Consider the following 26,187-nt stretch of genomic DNA (forward strand, 5'->3'; position numbering starts at 1 on the left):
TAAATCTATATGGTCAACGTTGAAAAGTTTTCAATGGCATGAAATTCAGATTATTTGTCAAGTACTTCTCTTCTAAGCCATTGCTAGAAATTTGTGTCGTTGAATAACGGATCGATGCACCCAAAAAATTCTCATTTCTTGAATCAGATTTTGAAAAAAGGTTTCTTTGCCACCAAACTAAATATTCATGAATGACTAACGTGTTTTGAAAATAAAAACTGGAACAGTTCGATACCTTGACTATTGTTTGTTAAGCTATTATAAAGCATGAAAGTGAGAAATTAGTCAAAGGTTTCAATTTTCAGTTCAATCCATTTTAAAAATTATAATATTTACTTTATAATTTTGTTATTAAATGTGTATTTTACTTAGCATTTACAAATAAATCTAATGAAAAACTTTTACAAACGGATTTTCTACTTATTTAATTCCTATTTGATGTATTTTTTTGAAGTAAAAATATGGAGGGGTAAAAAAATTAAGTGTCCAAATTATATTGTGAAATAGGTGTCTAAAGTTTTTTTTTACTAATCCTAGTGCTTAACGTTGCAAACGTTATCATTTTAGGTGTTGAACCTTCAACGATGTTAATTTCTTCGTTAGCGACACGTGTCACAATTTGATAATTTAAAAAATATATTTAAAAAAATAAAATTATATATATTTAAAAAAAACATAAACATTTTTAAATAACCCAAAACTTTGAAAATCTCCATTTCAACTTTCTAAACCACGTCGGCTGTAGTCCTTTGCCATCAACGAAGTTTCTCCCGACCTCACCTCCTATGGTGACCAAAACCCCTATGAAATCGTGACCGATTAACGGCGAATCAACGTTTTATACCCCGTAAACCCTATGATGAAAATTACGATCCCATGCGATTTCGACGACCAATCGGTGGAAACTGTGGTGGTGTATGACTAGGAGGATGACAGGACTACAGGCGGCAATGGTTGTGGCCGGAAAGGGCTGCAGCGGGAGTTCATGTTAGGATTTGAGGATTTTAGGAATTTTGGATGTTTTGTATAATTTAAGAGAGATTAGTGTTTTTATAAATATAATAATATTTTTAAAAAAAAATAAATTTCAAAATTACCAGATTGTGACATGTGTTACTTAATGAGAGAAATTAACGTCGACGGTTCGAACATCTAAAATGATAACGTTTATAACATTAGACACTGTACTAAATAAATAAATAATACTTTACACACTTGTTCATAAAAAAACAGTATATTTTAATCACTGTTAAGACAAACTTAAAATAAGAGAGCAAGAGACTTACCTATAGGATTACCAAGTGAAATTTGTCGAGTCACGAGCGATCCACTGATCCCAACAGATATTACCTTATCAGTAAGTGAAATTGGTTCTTATTCAAGATTTAAAAAATTATAAATAATTGAGATATTATATAAAAAGGGCAATATTGAAAGTACAATATCATGTTATTCTCGTTTAGTAACGTGTTATTCTTCATATGGTAAAAACGAAGACAAAATTTAAGTCTGCAATATCATGATTTCTAAGCCTAAGGGATCTCTATAAATTTGTTTTATTACCATCAACATTCAATAAAATCCCACAAGAATTTTATCTTCAAGTAATCCTCCAATGGCCGAAGCAATGAAGCAACTATTAACCGACCTTGTATCCACCGTGAGCTCCGTTCCACCAAATTTCATCCGACCAGAATCAGACCGTCCAAACCTCCTCGAAGTTATCTCCGATCATTCCATCCCCGTCGTTGATCTCCAACACCTTGCTGACCCCAACCGCTCCACTGTCGTCAAAGCCATTGGCCAAGCCTGATAAAATTATGGTTTCTTTCTGGTATGAACCAATTTCTGCACTCCAAGTTTACTTCCCTGCACCATAAAACATGTTCGGCTTCGGCTGTAACGCTAGTTTATCTGTGGTGAAGGTTAAAAACCACGGCGTTTCAAATGAGGTGATCGATAAGATGATGCAAGTCTCGAAAGAGTTCTTCCATTTACCGGAGAGCGAGCGATTGAAGAACTACTCCGATGATCCGATGATGACGACGAGACTTTCCACGAGTTTCAACGTGCGAACCGAGAACGTGTCGAGCTGAAGCGATTACTTAAGACTCCATTGCTACCCTTTGAAGGACAATGTTCATGATTGGCCAACCAACCCTCCATCTTTCACGTAAATCATTAAGAGGCTTCATAAATTTAATATCATTTAAAATCATTCTCATTTCTTTGCTTCTATTTTCCATAGAGAAGACACTTCCGAGTACTGCAAGAACACTAGGTGGCTGGCACTGAGACTGCTGGAAGCAATATCGGAAAGCTTAGAGCTGGAAAATGATTACATTAATTCGGCACTCGGAAAGCATACGCAGTACATGGCGATCAACTACTATCCACGGTGTCCCGAGCCGGAGCTGACTTATGGGGTACCCGGTCATGCCGATCCTAATGCCATTACCATTCTCCTTCAAGATGACGTGCCTGGTCTGCAGGTGCTTAAAGATGGAAAGTGGATGGCTGTCAAACCTATTCCTTACACCTTCATTGTCGATACAGGTTAGAGAAATAATACATAGTACCATATATGTACAAAATATATTAACAAAATATAAAATTAATATATATATATATATATATAATAAAATATATTAACAGACAAAATATATATATGAAATTGAACAAGGTCTTCCAAATTCTTCCAATTGAGTCTCAGAACATCAATATTATATTAATTTAATCCTTTTATAATTTTGTCATTAGCATATGTGTTAAATACTAATTCAAATATAATGTAAAGTATATTAAAATAATGAATCAAATTATAAATATATTGTATTTAATTGCATAAACAACTTTTATATGATGTGTTAAGAAGAAAATAATCCACCTAAATTTTAGAGATACTGATTCTTTTTTACACATGAAATCTAAGTTGTCCATTTAATAATTAGACATGTGTCATATTTAGTGCATCTGTTTTTAAATATGCTTTGATTTATATTTTAATTGACATTTAATTTCTAATTTATGACTGGATCAATGAAAAGAACTTGATTGACATGACATTAATATTGTGAGTCCACCTAATCAATACATAATTGATACTTTGAGGACTCAATTAGAATGTTTTCAAGTTTAGAGATCAATTTAAAATTTGAGCAGTAGTTTAGTAATTTTCGTCAAATTAACCCATAAATATATCATAAACGAACTGTAATTTTTTATGTTGGTGACCAGGTATTGAGCAATGATCGGTACAAGAGCGTGCTTCACCGGGCAGTGGTGAATTGCAAAAAGAGGAGAGGATCTCTATATTGCCCGACACCCGACGCCATGATACGTCGAGCTCCGCCACTGATCGACCCCGTTCCACATCCTCCCATATACAGAAACTTCACATACAGTGAATACTTCGAAAAGTTTACATGTTCAAAAATTAAGTACCTTGGTCCTTATGTTTTAGGTACCATTCATGTTTGCTTTTGTCCATCAGCACCATGTATGTTATGAGATGCGAGGATCCAGAAATAAAGTTTTAATTCACAGGCCACTCGGATTTTGGTTTTGCTAAAAGTTATTGAGATTATATAACGATGAGAGCGGAATAATTGAGATTACTTTTACTTTCATAAGATGTGTTCTACACGGGGGAAATACAAAATATAAATGTATCTCAATTTGCCCGCGACAAGATCACATTACATTGGTTTACTTTTGTTAGAAATTTGTGCTGACAAAGTGAAGTATATAAGCAAAGGGCACAAGTTGATGCTGCAAATATGGGGCTTCAGATTTTCATGTCATCAGCATCCTTTACTTAGCCACTGACTATTTTTGCTCTAGCTAATTCCAAGTATTTCCTTGTATGTCTCCTTTACTTTCTTTAGCATGGCGTCCCTGAATTTTGAGGGTGATCATCACTACTATTTTAGAAGGATTCTGCTAAAAAGGGATTAAATCAGGCTTACCTGTCTGGCTTGAAAAGAAGGTGCTTGTATGCAAAGTACTGCAAGAAGAGAAGAGAAATGCCTAAGAAAAATGAAGTCCTTTTGAAAATTGTAAAAGCTTTGATGATTGAATTAAGCTTACCCCACTGTAGCCAATTCCCACGGCCTCAAGAAATCCGGGAATCAAAGGAAGCCTATCAATTGCCTGTTCCAATTTGATGCAGGGGGATCCGAGACAGATGATGCTGAGCTGTCAGATTGCACGTTGATGGCGCTGAGATACCATGAGTTGGCAGATCAGCGCAAAGGCGGGAATTGATTGTGACATGTTCCTCATTGGGGTCGTTTTGAGTATGTTTCAGTCTTTTGGCCATAACTTTGGCTACAAGTGTCAGAATCGCACATAAGACCCCAATCCGGAAATCTCTTTTCGACGCGCACGCTCTCCACATGAGCTACGCTCTATGTGGCCTTTTTTTCAACCTCAAATTCTGCCGTTTTCCCCTCCGAATCACTAGATTTAGTTATTTTTTACTATTTATGGTAATATTTCGATTGTTAATTAGGAAGTCAATTTAAATCCGATTTAGGCCGGATTTTTGGGAGATTGCTTATTTTTATTTCGAATTTCAATTTAGAGTGATTTTCGGGATTTTGCTATTTTTGGCAAAATTCGAATAAAGACGATTTTTTTTGCTATAACAGTCCGGCTTGTGGACTGCTTTTTGATAGTTTTGATTTTATAATATTTTATTAAACCCTAGAGACTTTTTCTCTGGTTTTTGGGCGAATTTTCTCTTGTGAATCGTCTGTCGGAGCTAGCCTACAGGATAATCACTATTCTGTCTGGCTTCAGTTGGTGTCAGAGCTTCAACATCTTCTTGGGAAATTTCACCAGTTTCAATGGCTAGAGGTCGTGGTCGTGGTCGTCGTGAGCAGGTTCCGAATGAGGAAGCCCAACGCCGTGATCGCAGCGTTCAGGATGTGATGATTGCGGATTTGCAGAGGCAAGTCGCAGAATTAACCCAGCGCCTGGCGGCGCAGGATTTAGAGGATCGTGAGGCCTCTGATCACGATACCAATTCCACTTTCGAAAACCCATATCACAATCGCGCAGGATTCCGGGACGCAGGATCCGGGAGCACGTGGTCGGGAGGAGCGTCATGGAGACCTCGGTTTTCGGGTCGATCTCCCTGAGTTTTCTGGTACATACAGGCCAAGGGATTCGTGGATTGGATTAATGAAGTGGAGCGTATTTTTGAATATAAGGAAGTCCCCGATCGTGTGAAAGTGAAACTGATCGCCATCAAACTCAAGGGAAAAGCATCTGCGTGGTGGGAACAGTTACGACGTTCACGAGAAAGACAAGGCAAAGCCAAGATCACTGATTGGGAGAAGATGAAAAAGAAGATTAAGGGCCACTTCCTTCCCTTCGGCTATACGCAAACCTTATTTCAGCGACTTCATGCGTTGAGGCAGGGCGCGCGATCAGTCGATGATTACACGGAGGAGTTTTACCAATTGGTCGCCGGAACGATTTATCTGAGACGAAGGAGCAGATGGTGGCGCGATATTTGGGGGGTTTACGCCAGCCCTTGCAAGATGTCCTCAGCCTTCATTCATTGTGGAGTGTTCAGAAGCATACCAGCGTGCACTTGTTGAAAAATAGCAAAACAGGAGACCAGTGATCAGGAGCGATCACAACAGTCGACCAGTTCGCCCTCAGAGTCCCGTCCTGCTCAGCAGCCACCGCAGGGTAATTTCTAACCATACTATTAGATTTTCGTTGTGGTGAACAAGGGCATAGGGCGACTGATTGCAGGAAGCCTGCTAGTCAAAAGGGCAAAAAATTTGTGTTGAGGAAAAACGTGGAAGACGAGACTGAGGAGATTGGCGAACCCGTGTATGACGATGATGAGACTGATGATGTGCTGTATGGAGATGGTCATGAGACTCTGGTCGTTCGCAAGAGTCTACTTACCCCCAAGGGCGATTCAGGGGACGATTGGTTGAGAACCAATATTTCCACACGACTTGCACAGTTGCAGATAAAGTCTGCAAAATGATCATTGACGCGGCAGTTGTGAGAATGTTGTCCGAGGAGGTTGTCCAGAAATTGCAGTTGAAGACGGACGTCATCCTAAGCCATACAAGATTCATGGCTAAATAAAGACGGTGAGGTAACAGTTGATAGGCGATGCCTCGTGTCTTTTTCAATTGGTAGAAAATATTTTGATAATGCCTGGTGTGATGTTGTGTCTATGGATGTTGTCATATATTGTTGGGTCGACCTTGGCAGTATGATCGCAGTGTCATTCATGATGGACGGAAGAATACATATTCCCTTAGCATCAAGGGAAAAATTGTGTTGGCACCCCGGCGGAAGGACTTACTCCTACCCCAGTAACCCATAATACTAATCTGCTTTCTATGTCCAGGTTTTAGATGAGATTGAGCATGGCGACGTGTCTATGCCTTGCTACCTTGCGAGAACAATGCAGTAGACGGATACAGATTACCAGTAGAGGTGCAGCGGTTGCTAGCAGAATTCTCTAACTTGATGCCAGAGGATCTTCCTCCTGGACTACCACCTATGGGATATTCAGCATCAAATTGACCTTGTTCCTGGGTCAAGTTTGCCAAATCGACCAGCATATCGCCTCAGTCCCAAGGAGGCGAAGAGTGCAGCGACAGGTGGAAGAGTGTTGGAGAGGGGCTATATCCGATAGAGTATGAGCCCATGTGCAATCCCTGCTCTGTTAGTGCCAAAAAAGATGGTTCTTGGCGTATGTGTGTTGACAGCCGAGCGATCAACAGAATTACAGTGAAAGTACCGGTTTCCATTCCCGTCTAGATGATGGGATCATGGCTAGCTGGACTCAAAAATTGACCTAAGAGCGGTTACCAAAAAGAATAAGGCCTGGAGATGATGGAAGACGGCGTTTAAAACGCCACAAGGGTTGTATGAGTGGATGGTCATGCTTTGGGTTATCCATGCGCCCAGTACATTCATGAGATTTATGCATCAGGTCTTGCGGCCTTTTATGGGGAAATTTGTTGTAGTTTTACTTCGATGATATCCTCGTTTATAGTCCGACATGGACTTCACACTTCGATCACCTCCGTGCTGTTTTTGAGATGCTGAAAACGGAGTGCTTGTTTGTCAATCAAAAGAAGTGTTCTTTCTTCACTACTTCTGTGACTTTCTTGGTTTTGTTGTTACTGATGGTGTTCATGCAGATCAGTCAAAGATAGATCAGTCTTAGAGTGGCCAGACCAAGAACCTTACATGACATCCGAAGTTTCCATGGCTTGGCGTCTTTTTACCGTCGATTCATTAGAAATTTCAGTACTCTGATCGCCCCTATCACAGAGTGCCTCAAGGGGCGTGATTTCCAGTGGTCTGAGGATGCAGAGGCCAGTTTTCAACTGGTCAAGAGAAGATGACGAGGCTCCAGTTTTGGCACTTCCAGATTTTGACAAAGTGTTCGAGGTAAATTGTGATGCATCTGGCGTTGGCATTGGTGGTGTTCTGAGTCAGGCAGGCGTCCGGTGCTTTTTTCAGTGAGAAGCTATCGGGATCAAAGAAAATATTTCACTTATGATCTGGGGTTATGCCATAGTTCAGTCCCTGAAGCATTGGCGTCACTACCTAGTACAGAAGGAGTTTATTCTGTTTACCGATCATGAGGCCTTGAAGTACATCAATGGCCAACACAAGCTGAGTAGACGTCATGCCAAGTGGGTAGCATACTTGCCAAGAATCACTTTTACGCTGAGGCACCAAGCAGGGAGTTTGAACCGCGTCGCAGATGCCCTGAGCGTCGTACCTTACTTCTCACCACCATGAGTACTAAAGTTGCAGGATTGAGACGTTCACAGATATGTATGCAGCTGATCCTTCCTTTGGAAGGATATTCAGGAGGTAACTGAGGGTCACGTCATGATTTTGTTTTGCATAATGGGTATCTGTTTCGTGGATTACAATTGTGCATTCCAGATTGTTCATTGAGCAGCAAATTATAAGTGAACTCCATAATGAGGGACACTTTGGCCGAGATAAGACATTGGCCCTTATCTCTTCTGAATTTTATTGGCCCAAGTTGACTAGTGATGTGGCCCATTATGTGGACCGTGTTATGTGTCAGCGGTCTAAGGGAGTTCTCACCAATGCGGGATTGTACACTCCCTTACCGTTCCTGAGCTCCTTGGTTCGATGTCAGCATGGATTTTGTACTAGGCTTACCCGCACCAAAGGGCCTCTGATTCTATCTTTGTTGTGGTTGACAGGTTTTCCAAGATGGCTCATTTGTGCCTGCAGAAAGACTATGGATGCTGACCGGATGCCCATCTATTTCAAGGAGATTGTGCGTTTACATGGTGTTCCTCGATCCATCACTTCAGATCGTGATACTAAGTTCATCAGTCATTTTTGGAAGAGCTGTGGGGAAACTGGGAACGCAGTTGAATTTCAGTAGCGCCTACCACCCCCAGACGGATGGCCAGACTGAGGTGGTGAACTGAAATTTGGGAAACCTTTTAAGGTGTTGGCAGGAACGAAGCCGAAGCAGTGGGATTTGGCATTGCCTCAGGCAGAATTTGCCTACAACAGATCAAAAAACACGAACCACAGGTTTAAGCCCATTGAGATTGTCTATGGTCAGAACCCATCCGGGGTGTTGGACTTAGCCCCTTCCACGTATAGGACGTTTCAGTCCTAAAGCAGATGAGATGGGGGAAACCTTTTAAGGTGTTTGGCAGGAACGAAGCCGAAGCAGTGGGATTTGGCATTGCCTCAGCAGAATTTGCCTACAACAGATCAAAAAACAGAACCACAGGTTTAAGCCCATTTGAGATTGTCTATGGTCAGAACCCATCCGGGGTGTTGGACTTAGCCCCTATCCACGTATAGGACGTTTCAGCTAAAGCAGATGAGATGGCAAAGTATCTTCGGGGTATCCATGAGCAGGTGAAACAGACCATTCATGAGAGCAATACCAAGTACAAGACTCGGGTTGACAATCATCGTCGTCAGGTACTTGATGTTGGTGATGTTTGGGCTGTATTAACTCGTGATCGTTTTCCTGTTGGTGAGTATATAGCTTAAGGATCGGAAGATTGGACCTTGTGAGGTCGTGCAGAAGATCAATGATAATGCTTACAGGTTGCGACTTCCCAGTCACTTGAAGACTTCTGATGTCTTTAATGTGAAGCACCTGAGTCATTGTTTTGTGGATCCTGATGACACTACTCTGAACTCGAGGACGATTCTTTCCAACCGGGGTGACTGATGCAGGGGATCCGAGACAGATGATGCTGAGCTGTCAGATTGCACGTTGATGGCGCTGAGATACCATGAGTTGGCAAATCAGCGCAAAGGCGGGAATTGATTGTGACATGTTCCTCATTGGGGTCGTTTTGAGTATGTTTCAGTCTTTTGGCCATAACTTTGGCTACAGGTGTCAGAATCGCGCATAAGACCCAATCCGGAAAGCTCTTTTCGACGCGCACGCTCTCCACATGAGCTACGCTCCATGTGGCCTTTTTTTCAACCTCAAATTCTGCCGTTTTCCCCTCCGAATCACTAGATTTAGTTATTTTTACTATTTATGGTAATATTTCGATTGTTAATTAGGAAGTCAATTTAAATCCGATTTAGGCCGGATTTTTGGGAGATTGCTTATTTTATTTCGAATTTCAATTTAGAGTGATTTTCGGGATTTTGCTATTTTTGGCAAAATTCGAATAAAGATGATTTTTTTTGCTATAACTGTCCGGCTTGTGGACTTTTTGATAGTTTTGATTTATAATATTTATTAAACCCTAGAGACTTTTCTCTGGTTTTTGGGCGAATTTTCTCTTGTGAATCGTCTGTCGGAGCTAGCCTACAGGATAATCACTATTCTGTCTGGCGTCACAATTTCACCAAGTTAGAATATGATCAGTCAAGGAACTAAAACTATCTGCAACATTTGAATCTCACCGAGACCAATCCGGCGGAACCTACGACGGCGACCAAACCTGATACGGCAATTGTACTCACCGCGTACTTGTCCTCAACTTTGTCCCACTGAAAACAATATATCTTCGTGTCGTAGGCAGAAACAAAGACTGAAAGGAATGTGATGTCAGTCAAAAGTCTTACGGTTACTTGTAATGTCTTGATAAACTCTGGTAGCTCAACTGGTGCAAGTTCCACCGGAGCTTCACGGGTGGAAAGAGCCTCTCCTGTGGCCATAGCCATCACGTTCCGAGCAATCTTGCGACCTGAAAAAAAGAGTTGGAATACCATTAGTTCTCATGTATGATAAAGCTGTGTTGGTATATTTTATGAAATGAGATATTGAATTTTACAGTAAGCAGTGGTCTTCCATGCACGACTCTGGGACTGAACCGGGGGGAGGAAGCGTAGGAAGAGTCACACACGCGATGCGGTGGTTGTTTGACGAGGAGCCTTGGCATCCACCAGGGTGGATGAGGAAGGATAGAAAGTGCACTGGAAGAAGCTGAAGCCATGGCAAGTCAACCTCAAAAGGATGTAATAATCAAGTCCGCGAGAGATTATAAGGCCAATGAAATGGGAAAATGATGTAATTTAATTGGTTTCTATAATTTATCTGCGTTATTTTTTGTTCCTTTACTATTTTTTGGTTTTAATTGTATAGGATGAGATAATTGTGGGATAGGAATGTGGAGATGGTTTGTTTTCCGCGTATGCATCCACAGAACCACTCATTCAGTTGATCTAGATAGAGATAGTGTTGACATGGCAATTGGATAGGCTTTTTATGGTGTTTGATTCCATACAATGCTCCAATTTAACAATCTACTTGTTTCCTTCACCATAATGGTTCGTGAGAAAGAATAAATCTTAAATTTACATTACGTTTGCTTAAACTTCATATAAAAATAAATTACTGAGCAAACATTCACCATGTAAATAGGTCAAGTGTTAGGGTTCAACAGATAATTTTAGTAAACGTGTTATTTTTTTTTCTAGAGTTTATTATATGCTGTAGGTCAAGAGCTATGGATATAAAAGGAAAAGTTTTAACAAGTACTTGGTCACTTATGGATAAATGAAAATCACAGAAAGAAAACACATTGGGCCTTTAAGGTATTGGTCTTTGACAGATGAAATATATACCAATTCCTCAGCACCTTAGGGTTTGGGAACTTCCCATTTACTTTATCATTGATATTAGAAATGCGATATTTAGGCAGTAAACCTTTTCTCCCAAGGAAAGCAGTAGGGTTTAGTATCGAAATCGAGAAAATTAAAAAATTGATTTGAATTAGATTATTCGGTTCAGGTTTTTTTAATTTGCGGTTCGGTTCGGTTTTAGTTCAATTTTAAAAATAATATCTAATTCGGTTCGTTTAGTTTTTCCATATGGAACTGTTTGACCCAAATTAAACCGAATTAAAAAAATAAAAGAAAATAAGTATCCAAAACACATTCATTTTGAATTTATTATACGATAAATTTATATAAATAAAATACTAAAACTAATAATATTTTTTATAAATATTAAATTTATATATTTACACTCGATTTAAGCTTTAAATTTATTTTTTTTAGGTTGAGTTTGGAAAAGTGAAGAGTCAAAAACCACCGACCCGACTCGAACCAAACCGAATCTAACCAAATCAAAAATTGTGATTTTTATATCATTCGATTTTAGTTTCGATTTCCCATTTTCAAAAACCGACAAAGGGTGATTCGATTCATATTTTAGGGAAAAACCAAAATCGAATACCCCCTAAAAAGCAGTATCACCGTCTACAAAATTAAACCAGTATTCTCCAAATTAAAGACTATACCAAAATAATACATGAACCCAAGGTAATGAAAAAATACTTTTTTAGATAATTTGGATCGAAAAACTTTTTTTTATTGATTTTTTATGATACAAGATATTGTATGTTTAAGACTTTTAATAATTGACAATAAAACATAAACTTCAAATCTCTAAGAAAATTATAATTCTTTTAACAATTTTTATAAATATATAAATTTTTTACACTTAAAACTATAAATAAGATTAGAATTTCAAAACAAAAAAGAATGGTAATACATCCTCCGCCGCCCCAAACTGTATCTAAAGCACAGTTAAGCAAAGTCTATACATTTTCTATTTTCAACTCTCTTTTTTTCTAACAAACGTGCAGTGGTTGAATCTTAACCATTTTCTCTTCTTTGTTAACTTGGTGAGTCCTCTATATGTTTTATTGTTATTGATGATAATTGTTGAAGAACTCAAGATAATGACTATTGGTTAAAGATGGATTAAGATTCTTCTACAGCTTTGATAGATAGTACGGTGATGGAGAAGATTAAGAAAGTGATGGGATCTAACAAGACGAAACTTTTTGGGTTATAATTTTCGGGAAAAAAGGCATAGATCTTACGAGTGAGATGACTCTGCTCACCTTTGTTTAGAAACGAGGGATTCTAGCATTAGCTTTTCTTCGGGGACGTAATCAATCTCTGATTGTGACCCCATTTAGGGCATCTAAAAACCCATGTTTAGCGGTAGAGAGATGACAAGTTTAGTGAGAGAAAATCCTCTCCCTTAACTCTTGGTCCATGTCAAGGTTTCATTAATGGTTTTCCATGCACCAGGTCACTACCTAAGTCCGATCAGGGTCTCGGGGATATCCCCCTCCATCGGTAGTAAAATGTCTTACACTTCTCTCTCTATCTAGGTTAGAGGATGACGGATGCCTCAATATGAAGGAAAACAAGGAGTTACCTTCTAGTCTAACATCTGTTTACGTTTGTCTTTGCGGGGCAAACCCACAAGTCCTCACCTGAAAATTCAGATAAAGGAAAGGGAATTAATGAACTGGAAAGTTAAATGGAAAAGGAAAGGGAATTAATGAACTGGAAAGTTAAATGGAAAAAACATAAAGAATCATAAGATTTTGTAGGAGTGCAGTTATGGAAGAGATTGACAGTTGAGGAAATGAGGTGGTCGACACCTGACAGTGAATATGGAAGTAATTAAGACTACCTTCAAAGCATCATTAATGTTCCCAGGAAGTATCACCATGGACACAACAACTTTAAAGCATCTCCATAGAAGATCCGACCACGATTGTATTAAATTAAAATATAATAAAAACTTTAATTGATTGAAAAAATAAAAGTTATTTTTAGAATAATTTTACAAAATTGTAAAAGTAAAGAACTCTTAAGAAAACTTTCAAATGCTTATAATTAAACTTTGATTGTTAGATGATAAAATTCAAATACAAGTAGGATATTTATAGGTTACAAGAAACAATCTAAATCACTCATTAAAATAAACACTAATAATCTAAACCATTGAAATTAAAACATGAGAAAAATACTTAATTTTCACCTACCTAAATTGATGTAAGCGATGACATCAAAACTAAATTGATGTAAGCAATGACATCAAATTAATTTATGTGTGAATTTATTTAGGCTAATATTAAATTTTCAACACTCCCCCTCAATGTTAGCCTCCATTATTTGAATCACGCCATGTTGATGACGGAAATGTTCAAACTTTCCAACACTCAAGCTTTTTGTAAACAAGTCAGCAATTTGCCCATCTGTCTTGATTTGCCTCATCTCAATATCTTCTTGCAAAATTTTTTCCCTAACAAAGTGGTAATGTACTTCCACATGTTTAGTTCTTGCATGAAAAACAGGATTCTTCGCCAGTCGAATTGCCGATTGGTTGTCACAATACAAAGGAATTGCATAATCTACTGGTTGATGTAGATTATTCATCAACTGTATCAACCATGTACTCTCCTGAGCTGTCATTGCTGCTGCTCGATACTCAGCTTCAGTGGTTGACAATGATATCGTTGGTTGTCTCTTGCTACACCAAGAAATTGTTCCGGAGCCAAGCTTAAACACATACCCAGTTGTTGATCTCCTGGTGTCATGATCTCCTACATAATCAGCATCACAATAACCAACTTGCAGTCTTCACCTTTCTTGTACAAAAGACCATAGTCAATTGTACTCTTCACATATCTCAGTATTCGTCGAACTGATTCCAAATGAGATTTCTTTGGATTTTGCATATATCGACTTATCACACTAACTGTATAAGAAATGTCAGGTCGGGTCAAATCTAAGTAGATCAGACTACCTACCAATTGTCGATACGTTGTTGCATCTTCCAAATATTTTCCTTCACATGCACACATTTTGGCATTTGGTTACATTAGCGTTGAAGTTGACTTGCATTCGAGCATTTCAAATCTCTTCAATAAATCTTTAGCATATTTTTGTTGACACAGAAATATTTCTTCATTTGTGCGATCAACCTCTAGACCAAGGACGTGCTTAAGTTGTCCAAGTTCCTTTATCTGGAAACGAACTGATAAATTCTCCTTTGTCTGAAGAATTTTTGCCTCATCATCACCGGTTATGATTAAGCCATCCACGTACACTAGCACGATAGCTAGCTTATCTTCATTGACTTTGACAAAAAAGCTAGAATCTGCATGTGTTACTGAATAGTCACTTTTCGTTAGAAATTCAGCAATCTTACCATACCACGTCCTAGGTGCTTGTTTCAATCTTGTAGAGTGCTTTTTGCAGCTTACACACAAACTCAGGATGATCTTGACTCTGAAAACCCATTGGTTGGGTCATGTAGATCTCTCGATCTAGCTCTCCATGAAGAAAAGCATTCTTCACATCCATCTGCCACAAATTCCAGTCTTTGTTGGCTGCAAGTGCAAGTAGGACTCGTACGGTTGTAATTTTTGCCACTGGACTAAATGTTTCATCATAGTTTAGTCTATACTGTTGAGAGAAATAACGAGCTACAAATCATGCCTTGTACCTATCGATTGATCCATCTGGACGGCGTTTTATCTTGTAAACCCATTTGCAAGATATGGGTTTCACATATTTTATCTTTGGCACAAGATCCCAAGTTTGATTTTGCTGAAGTGCATCGATCTCTTCTTTCATAATTGTCATCCACTCAGAACTCTGCGATGCTACTTCGAACGTCTCAGGCTCTATTACTTCTTTAGTTATGGTTGCATTAGCATATTTAGGATTTGGCTTCATATTCTTGTTGACCTTTGGAGTTGAGATTGTGGAATTGATTATTCTGTTCCACTAGGCCCACCTTCTTCATTTGGTTATTGATACAAGCCAGTTTGCCAAGGATTCTGAGTCACTCTTTGTTCGACATCATCGCCATTTGGATCTTCTGATTCATCTAAACTTGTTTGGAGTTGAACAGCATGCTCCCCCCATCTTTTGTTATAGCTTGTCTCCAAATTCTCTCGAATCTGGCAACACCTCATTCTCTGAGGACTACCAAGAAGGTGCTTCATCAAATACCACATTTCATGTCGTGTAGCATCTTCCACTAATTGGATCACAATATTTCCACCCCTTTCTCTTACTGGCATATCCCACAAAGATACATCTAACAGCTTTCTTGTCAAATTTGCTCCGTAAATGATCAGGAACAAACACACACAGCTAAATACTCGAAAGTAACTAACTGTAGGTTTTATGTTCCATAGTTTCTCAAAGGGTGAAACAAATCCTAACCTTGGCTGAGGAAGTCTGTTGATCACAAAGGTTGCAGTCCTCATTGCTTCAGCCCAAAACCTTCCAGGTACATTCTTTGCTTGTAGTATACTTCGACAAATTTCTGCAAGATGAAAGTTTTTTATTTCCACTACACCATTCTGTTGTGACGTGTTGGCACAAGTGTACTGATGATGTATTCGAAATTCCCTTAGGTATTGAGAGAACTCGTTTGATCTATATTCTCCTCTGTTGTCTGTGCGCAAGCAACATATCTTCTTTCCCACTTCTCTTTCAGCTGAGTCTTTGAACTCTTTAAACTTTGAGAAAGTGTCAGAATTTTCTTTTATAAAGAAAACCCACACATACCTGGAGAAATCATCAATGAATGTTACCATGTACTGCATACCGTTAATTGAATGTTGCTTAACTGGTCCGAACACATCAGAGTGAATCAACTCCAATGGTTCTTTTGCTTTAAACTTTGACTCGTCATATGGTAATTGGTGTGCTTTACCATACTGGCATCCCGCACAGACCGTGTCTGTTCTCACGTCTAGTTGAGGAAGCCCCTTAAGCATCGACTTCTTCACCATCACACTTAGCTTGGAATAGCTAACGTGACCTAACCGCATGTGCCATTGATATGATGTCTCTTTTTTCCTTATCATGTCTACATATGTAGACTCTGCTGACATCACGTAAATTGACTCCAAATGTCGTCCCTCCATTGTTGGTGTTTCTGAGATTTTGATGTCACGATAAACCTTCACGTCTTGGGGACCAAATAAGACATAATGGCCTGATGATGTTAGTTGAGCCACATATAGCAAATTTTTCTTCATTCCTAGGACATGATAAACATCTTGAAGTTGCACATGGTTAGTATTATATCGAGGCGTAACTATCGTCTTACCGATGTGAGTTATTGGTAACCTTGAGTTGTCAACTGTCACCACCACACGACCTCTATTGTACTCAGACAGGTTTTGCAACTTCCGTTTGTCACCCGTCATATGATTTGAGCAGCATGAATCTACGATCCAATCATTCTTGTAGTCAATCTGTTCTGGTGTTGTTACCGTGAGAGCTAATTCTTTTTCCTCCGTAGCAAATAACACTTCAGCATCCCAACCATCTTCACTATTCTCATTCGAACTGGAAGTAGCAATATTTACTTTCAACAGGTTTTTTCTTGGTCCAACAGTCTTTTGCTATGTGGCCTAACTTCGCACAATTGTAACACTTGTCATCGAACTTTCTACTATTACCGCGATTCTTGGAAGCTCCTCCTGAATGGGGGCCTCCCTTTCCTTGGTAATTTTTCACTTTGTCACCATCCTTTTTAGATCCACTGCCAATATACCGCTGAAAAATGCCTCTGCTTTTACTGGTGTAGAGCGCTTCCTCTTCACCTTTAAACGAGACTCCTCCCATTTTCTTGGCCATGGCTTATTGACCTGCAAGCAAATTTTCGAACTCAACAAGCGATGGTTGTGTCGACTATCCCTCTACAACGGTAACAAACTCTCGATATTCGGGTCTCAACCCATGGACAATTATTCTTTTTATCCTGGCTTCCCCAATAATAGCTGTCGGATCTAATTCTGAAATTTCGTGGCATATCGACTTCACTTTATGAAAGTATTGAGCAACCGCCAAGTCGCGTTGCGCCATTGATAGAAGTTCATTCTCAAGAAGTTGTAATTTTGTATCGTTCCTCTTCAAAAAGAGTATAACAAAAGTGTCTCATGCTTCCTTTGGTGTCTTAGCATCCCGGATGTGCTCCAACATTTCCTCTTCAATTGTGGTCTTTAAAGCAAACATTGCTTTGCCTCCTTTAATTTTCCACTTTCGCAAGATGCCATTGGCATCTTCTGCCGCCGGTTGTGTAACTTCACCACCACCGACAACCTCCCAAAGGTCTTGACCTTGTAAGTATGACTCCATACATGTTGCCCACGTGTTATAGTTTTTGTTGTTGAGCTTCTTGATTCCTCCAACTACTTGAAGATCACCCATCTTAACGGCAAGGCTTTGACTACACCGAACAAGCTTGAGTAACAAACGTGAAGAATACTAAATTACTCTAAACACAAAGAAGCCCCACAAGGTTTGTAATAACCCTGACAATAATCTCAAGAAATCTTTTCTGATGTGGAAGATCAGTTAAAAATTGCAGCCACAAAGCATACTCAGAATTTCAAGAGACCTTAAAAACGTAGCTAGGATACCAATTGTTGAATCAAAATAGAGTAAAAACTCTAATTGATTGAGAAAAAGAAAAAAAAAACTCTCTTTAGAATAATCTCATAAAATTGCAAAAGGGAAGAACTCTTAAGAAAACTTTTAAATGCTTATAATAATGTTTTGATTGTTGGATGATAAAACTCAAATACAAGTAGGATATTTATAGGTTACAAGAAACAATCTAAACCACTCATTAAAATAAGCATTAAATAATCTAAATTATTTAAATTAAAACATGAAAAAAATACTTAATTTTCACCTAATTAAATTGATGTAAATAATGATATCAAATTAATTTAGATGTAAACTTATTTAGATTAATATTAAATTTTTAACTTATTGTGACAAGTGTTCGTTGACCTTAAAAGGTACTATCCATAAGTGCCATAGATTCAAACTGTTAGATCCGTCCCTGGTCGAAAAAAGGAGAAGAATACCATACTCTGATGATGGGCTCCACATGACCATTTGGGAGGAAAGTGGTTTCCCATTTTGGTAATGGACAAAAGGTACATAGGATAACTTTCAAGTTACGAGTTAAACAGTACATCACAAAAGGGGTCTCACATATTACAAAACTAAGGTAATTGTCACACCTCTCTAGGTACAAGATAGGAACAAATGAATCTCCAAATCCTCCCTCAGGATGTCAAAGTCAACTGAATTGTGGTTTCTCAAAAGAGGAAGTGAATAGTTGTCAAACTCAAAATGACAGGAAAAATTACTATTTTTGTGATTTTCCAAGTATGTATCATAAAAGATATGAAACTAGCTTAGCGACCGAGTACACTTCGGGGAGTAGGGAAAGCACATTGCCCAAGAGACCGTACGCACCTAGGGATATTACGGATCTTCGAACAACACCTCAGGGTACGGACATGGGTTAGCAGTCGATTACCTGTTGGAGAATGGCAATCGTTTGTAGCAGTACACACCCGACACTACCTCTCATCGTCACGGTAACTAAAAAAAGTTTCCCAAGAACAAACGAAAACATTCGATGTGACATCCCTTTTGGGAAAATCTCTATTTTGTTATGATATCCTTTCAATAGATAACGCAATCAAGTTTTTAATCAAAAAGAAAGAATTATTCTTTCTTTCGCTCTTAATTTCGGTCAAAAGAAGCTAGGACGAAAAGACAACACTATAATGATACTTTGCAGCTTCCAAGGCGGAAAAGGATTGACAAGAGCAGCCTTCTTCCCAAAAAAGTCCCAAGTCTATCCCATCCTTGGTTTTTGATTAACCGGACAAAGTATTGTAAAAGATCCCCCTTCTTAGCCCTTAAGCAATTGTGTCTCCCGTTCTCAAGCATATAAGCACCAGTTCTCTGCTCATCTTTGGTTTCACCATGTTCGAGGAAGTTTCACACTTTGTAGGACAACTCAATGTCACCGAAGACGAAGAGGTGAATATACAAACACCGAGAGTTTAGGTGCACCGTGATCTAGAAATTATGGATGGGTGGATGGGGGGCTAATTGATCACAAGTAAGCAGGCTGATAGAGATGTACTAATTAAGGTTTTCAAAACGATTTGGGGATCACCTCTTGTTTGACAAGTAAGCAGGCTGATAGAGATGTACTAATTAAGGTTTTCAAAACGATTTGGGGAGATCACCTCTTGTTGGAGGCCTCTGTTCTCTGGGCATGATGAACAAAACTCTCGGCATTGAAATCGTAAATGCCTTAGCGAAGGCTATAACCGTGGACATAAGACATGGAGAGGGAAAAATAGGAGATTTCCTCCGTGTACCGGTGAAAATTGATAGTACCCAACCACAATGTTGGTACATCATGATGGGAAAAAAGTCGATGGCACCCCAATGAAATGTCTCATTAAGTACGAAAGGCTTCCAACATTCTACCATTGGTGTGACACCCTTGGTCACCCCATCGTGGAATGCCCTATCTACACTGCACAACAAGAAGTTCATGTTCAATATAGGAGCTAGATGAGAGTTCAATAGGCTAATCCCCAAAATAACAGTGTATGAAAACACAGGGGAGGGCACATTTTCCTCGATCAGGATTAAGCCGATCAAAAGTGGGAGAAAGGGTCATCGTTTAGCACTTCTCTTAGGAATCAAAGGAGCAGGTCGAGACTTTAACTGGGAAGCTTTAATGATACCTTAAAGGATAACGAAGATAGCCAGTCAAGAGGGAATGATTCGGATGATGTCTCATCAGATCACCCTGGGGTAGCCTCACACATTTGCATTTAAGTTAACCAACTGAATAACAATGCGATTGTTAACCTTGTCTCCACTAGCAGCAGAAAAAATGTGGGGAGAAGAATGGAGGGAAGAAAAGAAGCAACAAGCACTACGACCATAAGGAGAACACAAATACTCTAACCACCATGAATTCGAAAGCTCTATCTACTGAAGAAGAGGATCCAAGTGAAATCTCGGGGGCATAGGGTGATAATGAGGACCCAACAGTGGAGGCTGCTGAGCAGCCCCACCGACCCACATAATAGCTCTTTGTTGAAACTATCAGGGCTTGGGAACTTTGCGATAGTTCAGAAGCTTAGGAGACTTATCTCCAAGAAGGACCCTCTACTAGTTTTTTGGAAATAATCGGGGAGTGCACGGGGCTTATCTTACTTTGGAAGGAAGACATCTAGCCAACCTTCTGGGGTACTCCAACAATCATATCGATGCCGAAGTCTCCTGCAAAAACTTGGTGTTCCAGTTCACTGGGTTATATGGTTGGTGCACGAGTGCAACGAGGAGGACCTGTTGGACTCTCATCAATAGAATCATGGGGAACTAGAGATTGCCTTGGGTTTTAGGTGGACCCCTTAATGAAATACACCACCCCGAGGAGAAATCTGGAGGAAGAAAAAGACCCAATGTGGATATGAAAGAGTTTAGACAGGGACTCAATTTTGTTGACCTTTGGGACATTAAACCAAGATCGGGTTGGTTCATGTGGACAAGCGGAAGGAGAGTTGTAACATTTAAATTTTGGGCAAATAGTTTAGTTTACCTGAGAGGTCAATAGATCACGTAGAATTTTTAATTAAAGTTGTTGGGTTTAATTGGGTTTGGAATTGAGCCTAATTAGCCACAAAGAAGAGATTTTTAAATGGTAGAAAGGTGAGGAATTATCAAATGTGTAATTTCACCTTATTTTTTTAAAGATGAAGGCTTTTATATCTCTTCTTCTTATTCTCTTCATTTCTTCTTTTTTTCTCATTTTCCTTTTTTTTTTCTGCAAGCTCCATAAATCAAAGGTAAGTCCTTTGAGCCATTTCTAATCTTTTTAAGTTCTATTTTTATCCCCAATCCCTCCAACAACATCATTTTTATGATTAAAAGTTTTAGGTTCTTTATTTGTAAGAAAAATAGGGGTTTATTATATAATTCTTGGTGGAGGGTGTTTGCTAACTAAAGGAGTTTCATTTCAGGATTTAAACATTAAGGTAATATATTTCTAATTCTTTGGAGTTTTTATGACACTTTTAAGACCCATAGTAACTTAACTTGGCTACACCCTAGCATAATTGGACGCACTAAAGTGAGGTCATCCTCTCAATAGTTGTTATATCATTCGTTCTCTCATTTAGAACGTTATGCAAGTGATTATTGGTCTATTACTTATGTTAGTTTACTAAGTGACTTTATTATGATCGTTCGTTACTGTGTCTGATTTTCGTTTTCTGTAACATTAGCTAGCCTGATATCTGACTTGGGTTCATTACTAGGTAACGACACTATATCCATTTTTACCACGCTTTCCCTCAATTCTCCCTCGGATTGGAGGGACAACTGTAGGTTCACCATTCACTGACATTCTTGTAGTATGAAACTCCGCTATTTCAAAATCTAATTATTACGTCATACCGCTTGTTGGTACATCATCTCTAACAATCGTTCATTCTTAGGTATTCGCTACGTGTTTAATTGAAGATGCATAGACGCATTACACCTACTATGGTTACTCTGGTTGCAACCTACTCTTACGAGTGTCTCTAGGATCCTTTGGCTATTTATGTCTTACCCAGACTAAATTCTACCATTATGGATCATCCATAACTCTTATGGGACTTAATCGGGTCAAATCAGACCATCCAAAATGAGTAGTATCAATACTTTACTTGTAGTATCGATACCCTAAGGTTAAGTATCGATACCCCTATGAGTATCAGTACCAAATTGGCTATTGTTGCTAAAAATGAGGTTCATTATGGATATTGTACACTTTGAGTATTGATACTATAGGGGCAATATCGATACTCCCTTCTTGAAATCCTTAGATATTGTACCAATTCATCTAGTATCGATATTGCTCATCTAATATCGATACTCGAATAAAAAAATGTCTTATTTAAACTCGAGAAACACCCAAAACTCATCCCAAATGCCTTAATTTGGTTTCTAATCATATGCTAAAAAGTGCCACCTGTCAACAAAAATAAGTTTCCCACCAATCAAGTGGTGACATATGTCATCCATCACCTACGTCAGAGAAAACAATTGGTAAAATTAAACTACTACCATGAAGTTTCGAACAAAAGACAATATGTATCTCTCAATAACAAACATGCCTTAACCACTAAGTTGAATGCTAAATTTAATATTAAATTGAAAACTTTGTTATATATTTTATTTTATATTACTTCACACACATACATATATTTTAAATTATTAAAATAAATCTAATAAATAAATTATATATATATATATAATTATAGTTAATACAAGTTTTAAAAATAAAAACGACTTTATTAATTTATATTTTAAAATTAAATTAGTTTTTTGTAATTATTTTGTAATACCCTAAATTTTGGCTAGTAACCAAAATATATGTTTTGAAAGTGTGGTGGCTAAAGTATAAATTTAGAAAATTTAGAGACCAAATAAAACTTATGATTCCCACGAAAACGTTAATTTTAAAGTAAACTATTCGTTTTCAGGCCACAATATATAACTATTAACACTATATTTTTGGTCCCTAAATTTTTTCAAATTTATACTTTAGCCACCACACTTTCACAACTTACATTTTGGTCCCTAGCCAAAATTTGGGTATTTCAAATTTTAAATAATTATATATGAATTATTTTAAAATTAAAATTATATTAAAAATTCATTTAATTGATATAAAGTCACAAAAACAACTTAAATCATCAAATAAATTTATATAATATGAATCTTAAGTTTTTTTCTTCAAACTTTTTAAGAATTAGTTTATTTTTTATTTATAATCATTTTAAAAATAATCGTGAAAACAATTATTTAATGTAAAATATAAAAATATTAAACTCATTTTTTTTATTTTTTACATTAACAATCTAATATATATATATATGGTAAATATAATTTATTTATTAAATTTGTTTCAATAATTTAATATATATGCGTGTGAAATAATCTAAATCAAAATATATAAAAAAAAAAGTCTTCAAATTATAACAAGTTGGACATCTATCTAGTGGTTGAGATGTGTCTAGGAATACTTATGGTCCTTAGTTTGAAACCTCCAAGCATTACTTCCTTAACATTTATTTTAACTTACACATCTGGTGACACGTGTTATCACCTGATTGGTGGGAAATTTTATCCAATTAAAACATTAAAATTAATTGAAAAAACACTCCAATCATATGATGACACATGGCACCTCTGAATTGGAATGTTAAAATTTTAAATTAATTTAAAATTAAGGCTAAAATGATAAAATATATAAATACTGAGGATTAAATATATAATTATGCCAATTTTAATAACAAAAATGTCATCTTCTTTAAAAATTAACTACTAATGGATGGATTAAAACATTTAAATGGATGGTCCTGATTAATCAAATCGAAACATTAGTGATTAAATGAAAAGAGGTAATAATTTAGTGGTCACCCTTGTAGGTTACCCTAAATTTAATTATGGAGATTGAGCCAATTGGTTATGAATGGGGTTGTTTTTATATCTTTTTGTGCCCAATTGTCTTCAGGCTTAGCCTTTATTGTGGCCCACTTTCTTTAAACTTTGATGTTGAAACACAATCCACCAGGCAACCAAGTTTTTATGAAACAAAATCTACTAGGCTAATTAGTTAGTTCTTTTACAATGGCCAAATTTAATTAAAACTCGGTAAAAAATATATAACCGGAAGAAGGTAGGACCAATAGGTTCATCTTGTGTGCACAGTTAATGTATGTCACTTATATTCTATACAGTGTTCATTCACATCATAAAAATGAACTATACATCATCGATTAATCATTTTTCGTTCGTATCAACGATCTTTTTTATTCTCAATCTATTGAACCTGTAGAAAATAGTTAGTTATATTAATTACAGTTGATGAAATGTACATCGATGATTGGAGAAAGATAGGAAGTAGATATAAACAATATTTTGAAAATCGGACCGGCCGGTTCAACTGGGAACCGTTGCATAGTCCGGTTCAATCTACATCGGTTGAACCACTACTAGTGAACCGGCCGGAACCGTTCGAACCGGATCAGCTGAAAACAGGAAAAAACCGCCAATTTTTTTTTTTTTTAAATTAAACCAAACGACGTCGTTTGTTAAACGAGCCAAGTCGAACTCGAGTATTACTGAGCTCGACTCGAACTTGAAAACTTTAAAGGTAAGCTCAATTCTACTCAAACTCATGGGCTAAACATTATCAAGTTCACTTAATGCTCACCAAAAGGCTTCATGATTTTGAATGTCAAATTACCTCTATTGTTTATAGAAGTTAGTTGGGATGCTCTTCTATGTTTCTTAGCCATGTGAGATTATTTTGTTCTCATATTTTTACTCTTTAAACTTTTGGGATGCTCTTCTATGTTTCTTAGCCATGTGAGATTGTTTTTTTTTTTTAAAAAAATTAAACCAAACAATATCATTTTGTTATGATTTTTTTAGCCCCAAATTTATTTTTTAATTATAGTCATATAATTATATTTATTATTTAATATGTTTTACCTTAAATATTATGTTGTAGTTAATTTGAATCATTTTTTTACTTGATTTTATGGTTTTTAATTTATATATGTAATGACTTGCTTTGAATATGACTTGTGATATAAAAATTATTTTTTATTAAATATTTTGGTATTTTTATTTAATTTTTTAAATAATTATGAAGTCGTCCGATTCTTCCGACCGATCGAATCAGTTCGACCGGTTGAACCAGTAAACCGATAACATGATCGGTTCGCTAACCGGTCTGGTTCTGAAAACCATGGATATAAAGAAGAAGCGAACATTAAAAAAGGAGAAAAATGGGTAGTCCCGTTTACAATAATCTAATTTAAGATTAAAGAATGATAAAAAAATAAATGAGACCTAAAATATTATAAAAATTATAATCATAACATTTTAAGTTGAGTTTAACCTAAAATGTTATAAAGAAGGTTTTAATCGAAAATATTAAAAAATAATATTTTAAATTATACCCAATCTAAAATATTATAAATTTTATAATAATTTTAATCACGTCTTTCCTTCAACATTAAATTAAACGGTCTTTTCTTACTCTTCCTAACAAAATAAAATGATATGCTTTAATTAAAGAGATATTTTGTGAGTGTGTCCAGTTTCCCAGGTGATGATTAAGGAACGACACTGAAATTGTTAAAGGTGTCTGTCTGTCTATCCACCGACACCATACTTTGTCTACCTTTTTCTTAAGGAATTTGTATTCTCCGCTCATTACTTTACCAAAGAAAATGAAAAAAAAATTTAACCATACTTTGTCTACCTTTTTCTTAAGGAATTTGTATTCTCCGCTCATTACTTTACCAAAGAAAATGAAAAAAAAAATTTAAAGAACGGAAGTTTTTTTTATAATATAATATATAAATAATTTTTTTATTTAATTAAGATGTAGTCACTTAAATTTAATTGTCACTAAATTTTTAACATATTATTGATGTGGTGTAGTAAATACTATAGAATTAAAAAGGGTAAATTACACAAATGAATACTAATATTTGAATAATTTAGCTTCCTTCTTCACTTTTCCTACTCCAATTCGCTCTCCATTCGGCATAAAAAAAAATCTCACTTACTACTTCATTCTTTTCTCATGAACTTAAAAACATTCATATTAGAATGATGAAAATCCATTCCAGATCAATCATTTGAAAAAGTCAAATTGAAAAATACTTTTAAGCTCTAAGTCTTTCAATCATACAAAACCCAACAAAAAAATCCAATGAAAGATCCGAAAGTCGAACAAGAAACAGAACTCATTAATAAGTTAAACATGTTAATTCCAACTTACCGTCGGTCTCTAAATCAAAGCATATTAAAAGAGATAAGAATATTGGCTGAAGCAAATCAATTTCACATTAAACAACAACAAAAAATGTACTCAATAATTTGTGCTGAAAAATACAATTAAGCAAAAGAACAAAAGAAAATACACCTTCGGATTGAAAAAGTTTAAACTTTCCCACCCTTAAGTTCTCGTCCTCGCCGAGA

General features: G+C 36.9%; 2 pseudogenes; one reads left to right on the forward strand and one right to left on the reverse strand.

Annotated features, from left to right (window-relative positions):
- The first annotated feature begins 1,579 nt into the window (after nucleotides 1-1,579).
- On the forward strand, nucleotides 1,580-2,561 carry LOC120135402 (annotated as a pseudogene).
- Nucleotides 2,562-3,619: 1,058 nt separating this feature from the next.
- LOC120135329 lies at nucleotides 3,620-10,544 on the reverse strand (annotated as a pseudogene).
- Between the last annotated feature and the right edge of the window lie 15,643 nt (nucleotides 10,545-26,187).

Source organism: Hibiscus syriacus, unplaced genomic scaffold (genome assembly GCF_006381635.1).
Source record: "Hibiscus syriacus cultivar Baekdansim isolate YM2019G1 unplaced genomic scaffold, ASM638163v2 tig00110607_pilon, whole genome shotgun sequence".
NCBI classification, from domain to species: Eukaryota; Viridiplantae; Streptophyta; class Magnoliopsida; order Malvales; family Malvaceae; genus Hibiscus; species Hibiscus syriacus.